Source organism: Siphateles boraxobius, unplaced genomic scaffold (assembly GCF_051911475.1).
Source record: "Siphateles boraxobius isolate OS27281-9 unplaced genomic scaffold, OSU_SipBor_1 61, whole genome shotgun sequence".
Classification (NCBI taxonomy): domain Eukaryota; kingdom Metazoa; phylum Chordata; class Actinopteri; order Cypriniformes; family Leuciscidae; genus Siphateles; species Siphateles boraxobius.
This window is the reverse complement of record NW_027509188.1, coordinates 7228164-7235035: the sequence shown is the minus strand read 5'-3', so window position 1 is coordinate 7235035 and position 6872 is coordinate 7228164. Positions and strand designations below refer to the sequence as shown.

Below are 6872 nucleotides of genomic sequence, written 5' to 3'. Positions count from 1 at the left end.
ATTGAATGGAAAACAACGATCCAAGGAAAAGGATATCTTTTTTTTTTCAAAACTAAAATCATGAACAATATTGCTGACTGTAGAAACAAATTTTTTTTTTATATTTACATAACTTTTTTATTTTATATATTGCAAAAAAATAACCTACGATACATCACAATTTTTTAAGAAACTTGATTTTTAACGTTTTTTAAACATACTACGTATTATTCATCATTTACATTTGTTTTCATGTGCTTCGTGCCCCCGTTTTCTTAAATAAATAAGTGAAATATATGATCCCTGTGTCACACTAACATTGGTTGGAGACGACGCTGGACCGTGGATTGCAGGTGATTTCCAAGCATGGAAAGGCTGAGGCAAGAGGACATAGTAGATGACTGGCGATCTAGCAGAGAAGTGGTGATCGATTGTCACACCCTTAACAACAGAGACTATATATATATATATATATATATATATGTGGTGGGAAAGCTTTTTACCTTCCTTTATAATTATGTGGAGCGTAAGCCAATTAGCTGTCACCAGGGGGATATAAAGTGCGATAGACCTGTGTTGTACGTCAACGTCATTTGTCGACGTCACTGACGTGCCTCAAACACTTTACTGTGGCTGCTTCCGGCATCAGGTGTGGACATTAGAGAGGTAGGAACGCTTGGTGATTCTATCAGATTGTTTTAAAGTTTAGTAACTAATGTCCTCGGGTTGCGTGTTTTGTTTGCACCTTAGTAAGCTCTTGAGCGCCATTTCCTCTCGTAAAGTGCGAGTCAGCTGTTCCGTTTTCATGCGGACGTACTACTGCGGTGTCTACCATTGTTGGGTGTGTGCGCTCCTGATTATGCACGCATCATATTCATCATTGGTATGTCTAACAAGCATTTACTAAGTTCGGGTGAGGCTCTATAGTAGTAATATTAAATGGTGACATTCTATTTTACTCCAGGGCTCTGCCTAAAACGTTGGAGAGCGTAAGCTGATTGTGTGATCGCCAGTCCCTCTCGTGTGATTTAAATCAACGGATTCGTTTTTCCTGCAGATCTCGCGCTGCTGCGACTGCTAGTTGGGCGCGTTTCACGTCCTGCCCATGGATAACATTGCTGTTTTGTTTTGTGTTGATTTTGCTTTACATTTTCTATTTTTCTTTTGTTTTGGTTACGTCGGCTTTATTTACATTTGAATATACGTGAAACTCTTTGCTCTTTGCAAATAGGCCTGGTACACTTCTTTTCCAGTGTTAATTCTTATTTTTGGGTTTTTGTTGTCTAATTTAACATAGGGCAATTCAGTGTCTTAATTATTCTGTGTGACTGTCATATTAAGATTGCTCTGTTCTTGTGCCGCAGGATTCGGGGCCAAAGGCAGGGGGGCCGGCTCTATTCCCTCTAAGTGGTGGTGGTGTGTTGTTCACAGTGTGCCGTGTCCATCCGTGGAGTAGGGTGTGAGTGCGTGTGTTTGCATGCACGTGTGAGAGGAATGATTTCTCTGTTATAGGCAGTCTAATCTCTGATAGCCTGACCCTGCTGGTAAGCCCCAGTTAGCTGGTGTCTCTGTGACCTTTTCAGAGCCAAACCCTTATGATGAGCTGTGCTTGACTGAGGCCTGATGTATTTTAATGATTGTTTTAAAGTGATTGTGTAACTTAATAAAGTCAACTGTTTTGTATTGTTACCCATGTCTCTGAGCGATTATTGATGAATGAACTAGCGTGTCCTTTTAGAGAGACTAAATTCTCTGGGTGTAACTCCCTGAGTGGCGTAGTTGGCAAATTATCCTTCAAATGCACCTCCGGGTTGCCACATACATATACAGTCTGTTAGATGGTGAGATCATCTGCAGTTAGATCGGCTGCCAGCACAAACACAGACATGTCAAAATCAGTTGCATCATCATAGGATTCGTCCTCCCCCCAGTACGCAACAACACACCTTTTTCCTTTCGCTTTCATTTTTACAATTCTTCCATTGTACACAATGCGTTTCCCTTCTTCACACCAAACATGGCACATCTTTGACAGACAACAGCTCTGTGATTTTTTCGAGTTTTGACTTTTCAAGCTTTGGAAATTTCTCTTCGAGATCTTTAATCTGGATATTCTTTAGTTTTGTTCTTTTGAGCCCTCATCTTACATGAGAGCAAACAAAGGGTGGCATTTGGGGATCTTTTTTAAGATGCACTAAACATTCCCATGATGTCCTCTGCATCAATGTTGTGTGTTCTGGCGGACTTGGTTTCCTCTTTAAGTTTTTTGGTCAGAAAGACAATATAAAAAGTATTTTGAGATAGACCTAAGACCTCGACAATGGCACCAAGACAAGCTTCCATCACGACCTTGAACAGGTCCTCATCTTTTGGAGGATCTCTTAACTTCTGTAGAGTTGCATCTGAGTCTTTAAGAGCATCTCCAAAAAAATCGTTGCTCTGTGTCAGGAGATCCAAGGGGCTCCTTTGCTCCTTCAGTCGGGTGACCACCTCCTTAACCACAGATATTGCTTCCACATGGTCAATTTGGTTCACTGCTGCCCTGCAGAATTTCTTCATCCATGGACCGGTCAGCAGTTTTCCCAAAAAGCCCAAAACCTGCATCTGTACGTGGCCTGTGGTTGACCTGAAGCCGGAGAGCAAGCTTGCTCGCAAACCCCCACATGATGTTCCTTTCTCCAAAAACTTAATGAAAACAGTGTAATGCTGAATGAGGACTCCACAGATGTGGAAAAGAATGTGAAGCCGATTTCCCCTATAACGAGGAAGTATGCCTCTGGGCAATTTCTGGTTGTCCAGGAATGTTACAAAGCCACGTGGATCTCCTTTTCCGTCTTTGTATCTTAATTTATTCATTGCCATCACAATGTTTCCAGCACAACAGTCGTTTCCCCATAGTTATTTCAATGCCAGTGTATCCTCACATTCTTTTAAAGCGGAGCGGGTTTTGATTGCTATCGAATCTAAGGGATGCAAATGGCAGTTGAGCTCATTTAAAGTTTTGTCCCATGATTCATTTACAAGCAGTATTGCACTGTGGTTGGCCGCGCACCTGTCAGTTAGTGTGTTTGATATGTTGTCAATAATTTCACTTTGTGTGTCCTGATAATCTCCGTTGTAGAAATAGGAATGTACACTGGCCAGATTATCAATTGTTTCTATTATATGGGTACTGTAATCCTCGGCAGTCCCCCTAGGAAGTTCGTCAACAGCTGCAGCATAACACTTTGTTTCTGTTGTTATGTGCACACTATTTACATGGACCCCTTCTTGTGTGGCTGTGTCAAATCCAAGGGTGGTGTTTTTATTTTCGAGTATTTCCTCGGCTGTTTGAAGCTCAGCAATTGCACCAAGTTCACGGATAATCGCTTCCACAGTGGACCGCCTCATCAGTCAAGGCCCCTCCAAAACGAGCAGAGAACTTTTTAATAAGCCTAGGGACATTGCTTGTGGGAACCTGGTCTGCTACAGCATCATACACCATCATACGCATACCTGCGGGATACGTTTTTTTGTCCAATTTGGTTTCTTCCTGTTCTGCTTCCAATTCCTTAATTTTCTCTTCAAGCATTAGCTTTTTGTTTTGAAGGTGTATGATTTCCTCTTCTTTCAGCTCCAACTTTGTCTCCAGCTCTTGGATTCGCACTTCACTAGACGACTCTCCCTGTGCATGGCTGCGTCCGAAATCGCGTACTTCCCTACTATATAGTATTTGAAAAACAGTACGCGAGCAGAGTAGTATGTCCGAATTCATAGAATTCGAAAAATAGTAGGCGAAAAGTACCCGGATGACCTACTACTTCCGGCGAGATTCTGAAGTGCGCATACGATGGACACTTTACTATCCCATGATGCCACGGGAGAGGAGTTGTTGTCGTTATATTTGAAAATGGCGGAAACCGGAGACGCGGGAGTTTTCAAGTGTAAGTACTATAAACACTTTTTGTTTCTTTGTGGTTAAAATGTGTTTGTTTAACATCATCTAAGTAAACTATTGACTTGTTAAACGTTTAAATAATGAAAATCGCTGGTACAATTTTCCGAATTGGCTGCAAAATGACAATTTTATCATTATTATTATTACCGAACAGAATGAGCTAATGCCTGTCAGCTAGCTAACGTTAACTCTGTTTTCTTTCAACAAAGACGTTCGTTGTTTCGCAGTTAAATTAAATAGTTACAAAACTTTTATTTTTTATTTTACAAGGATCTTATTTCTCCTTTACCTGTGTTGTTATTATGAAATATTTGTTGGCTAACTGTACATAGCAAGCTAAGTTACTGTTAACAAGTGTACCTCAGCTTATCCATGTAACTTTAATAGATTGACCATGGTTCATCACTAATGTTAAATCCTGTGTTGATGTTGCAGGGGCTGATGAACACACGCGTGTTCTGATTGAGTGGAAAGTGGCTAATGAAGCCCTCTTCACTGGAAAGCGAAATGCTGCAATAAAAGGTTTTGAGTAAGTATACAAGACAAATGTAATATGTAATTTTTTTTCAAGTGCTGTAGATTCAATGGTAAGTTAGTTATAGATGTAAACATTTCTACTCGAGCTCTTACTGCATCCTTATATGCTTGATTTCTGTGCATTTATTGCAGAGTTTTTATCACAGAGCAGAGGCTAGAGCGCAAAATGTCTGCTGCGCAGATAAAAAAAAAAAAGGGAAAACCTTAAACAGAAATATAAAGTACGATTTTTTTATTATTATAGTTCACCCCAAAATGAGAATTCTGTCATGATTGAATCATGCTCATGTTTGTCCCTGTAATGCAATAATTTAATGAATGATATGTTTTACAATATAATTGACTGTCTTTATTCTGTTTTCAAATATGTGTAGGATCTGAAATGTCCACAGACTGGGGTGAGCACTGAGGATGGGGGTGTAACAGCAGCGTCCTGGAAATGGTATTCTGCCATGGATGAGGCAATAGGGGGCAGACCCTCCATGACACCACCCACCCTTATTGCCTCATCTGGTCCAGATGTTGCTGTTACCTCTCCATCCTCAGTGAGGTCAGAGCGTGTAAGAGTAGGGAGGAAAAGAAAAGAAGTTGAGGAGCTGATCCGAGAGATGGAGGAGAGGGAAGCTGAAAGGGAACAAGATGCCATTGAAAGGGAGGAGAGGCGATGGAGAGAGATGGAGGAAAAGGAGGAAAGAAAAGAAAGAGAGCGACGAGAGCATGAGAAGAGGCTAGAGCAGGAGGCCAGAGAAAGATAAGAAAGAAGAGACCGAGAAGTGAGAGAGAGAGAGAAAGGGAGACAAAAGAGAGAGAGGAAAGATTCCTTCAGCTATTAGCAATAATTGCAAAAAAATAATAGTAATAAAGAAATTAAATGATACACACTCTCTCTTCATTTTTAGTTAGTAAGTTCACTGTGTAGTGCTGTTTTAGCAAGTTTTATTACAAAACACTTAATTCCCAGGGATTTACAGTAGCTAATTGTCAGTTGTAAAGTCCTTAATGTGTGACATTGAGTAATTAATATTTTTAAAGTGTTTTGTGTGTGTATTTTGTAGCAGATTCCAGATGGTTTTTGAAACAGGCAAATTGCAGGTATATCTGAAAAATATATTGTCTGAATATGAGTGCCACACTGTAGAGAAATACCCACACACTCCAGACACCTTTGAAATGTATTTACTTTATTTTTGTGTATTTAACTTTTAAATGGATACAGAATACAAAGCTTAAAACAAAATCACATAACTTTGGCATGAGCTTAAAGCAACACCAAAAGAAAAAGTATTTAAACATTTTTATTATAGTGTCATCATGAGGAAAGACAATGAACTTCAGCAGCTTCAGTAAGGTAACTTTCACAGGTATCTTAAAGATCTAAAGGGACTTTTGATAATAGCAATCTCATTTGTAGGGCATCACTTTAAAATAATTCAATATGTTTCTTTCAACACATGTGTACATGATGAGGACTTTACCCCTTGGGCAATTTTTGGATTTCCACTTTAAGTAAAAAAATTTGTACAACATTAAGCTCAAATATGTGATATGTAGCTAGAATTTTAAAGATTTGGTATACAAATTTACACACCACCTAAGGCAGTGTGCCAGTGGTTGGTGTGTCACCTCTAGGGACCACTGTAGCTCCGAGATCCCCTGTCGATTAGCCTGGGTCTGCACTATCCCCAGTTACCATGTGCAGCCGCGAGGAGGCCCGACAGGAGTCTTGGTGATGGAGAGGCTTTGTCCAGCAGCTGTAAGCCAGAGGGATGCACACAGATAGCCATGCACCTCTCTAACTACTAATACTGCACTGTACGCATCACAGCACCCTGTGGGCTGTGCCCACACACACACACCTAACTATTTACATAACTAATATAACTAACATAGACAAACTGGAACATCGTCAATCTGAGAACAAGAACTGATTTTTAGTGTCTTAACCTGTTGAAGTGTCTTTACAGGTAATCATGCTCATGAAGAGCAGGCACACAGTTGCCTGGTGAAGACACCGCTGCAGCGAGATTGTCCCGCACGTGCTCTCCTGCGCTGGCTTCTGTGTTGCCGGGTTCAGGTGGGTCATCGTTATCCTCCGCAACTTCTGGATCAACTTTGTCCCCGTTGAGAAGACAGAGGTTGTGGAGCACCGTGCAGCATGCAACAACATCTGCCACAAAAGCAGGGCTGACTTCCAGGGCCTTGAAAAAAATGGAACGCCATCGTGTTTTCAGCATCCCGAAGGCCCTCTCGACGATGTTCCGTGCTCGAGAATGCTTCCTGTTGTACCTCCCCTGTACAGCATTCTGTACAGGCTCTCTGTATGGGGTCATGAGGCAGATGGGCGCACTCAGGCAAGGATACCCACCATCTCCTGCACTTTCCTGCAGGTGGAAAGAGGCGGCCGGTGTACACAGGGCTG

The 6872-nt window shown here is 41.2% G+C and overlaps 1 long non-coding RNA gene across 1 annotated transcript; it reads left to right on the top strand.

The window, feature by feature from the left end:
* The first annotated feature begins 4308 nt into the window (after positions 1–4308).
* LOC143718534 (uncharacterized) lies at positions 4309–5139 on the top strand. Its single transcript, XR_013196435.1, has 2 exons — positions 4309–4382; positions 5024–5139. It is a non-coding gene; the product is annotated as an uncharacterized LOC143718534 (long non-coding RNA).
* The last annotated feature ends 1733 nt before the right edge of the window (positions 5140–6872 follow it).